The sequence below is a fragment of the Ursus arctos genome, unplaced genomic scaffold, assembly GCF_023065955.2.
Source record: "Ursus arctos isolate Adak ecotype North America unplaced genomic scaffold, UrsArc2.0 scaffold_32, whole genome shotgun sequence".
Lineage (NCBI taxonomy): Eukaryota > Metazoa > Chordata > Mammalia > Carnivora > Ursidae > Ursus > Ursus arctos.
The window spans coordinates 29983277-29984037 of NW_026623008.1; positions in this window are offsets into that span (position 1 = coordinate 29983277).

Genomic DNA, 761 nt, shown 5'->3' on the forward strand with positions numbered 1-761 from the left:
GCTTGAAGGACTGGATAACTGTTCCACGCAGCCAAAATTAGCAAGGCTGCCATCTTGTGGCGATTTCCTGACACACTGTCCAACGTCATTTAGCGCATTTGAAGCAAGATGTTCAAGAACCTAAAGCTAAATAAAAGGAGGGAGACACACCAGAGAGACACTGACACGAAACTAAATAATGACTAAAGACCTGAGACAAGGGTAATTCATCAGTGAAGAATAAGGAATAAAGAACCTAAGAATGAACTTTTAGGAACTGTCACGTGCAGCAGAGAAGTTTGGGAAAGGGACAGAAAGAAATGACTGATGAAGGAGAAGCAGTGAGTAAGTTCAGTTCAGTGCAACACTCAAGCCGGGTTTGAAATATATAGATATATAGCTATTGATATAGATATTTATGTCAATAACCTGTTAACTTTTTTCCCCAGACTTCAAAAGCCATTAACTAAAGCCAGCTGACACCATACTCCTTATAACACCATTGCCACAAGCCATTCAAATGTTACCTCTGTCTCTTAAGTCAATGCTTCATCTTTCTTATACACCTTATTATAGTATGCCACTGGTAAGAATTTTAGTAATTATGAGGCTACTGCATTGTCAAGGGTTATCACTACTGCATGAATCACCAGGAATGGGGTGCTCATGGAGGTCTAATTCAGTTCTAGAATCCTATGCTGAGAATCTGCTTTCTAGGGTCATTTCTACTACCAGATCTTTTAGACTTAATTTTACCCAAAAGCAGAGTCTGAGACAAGGGC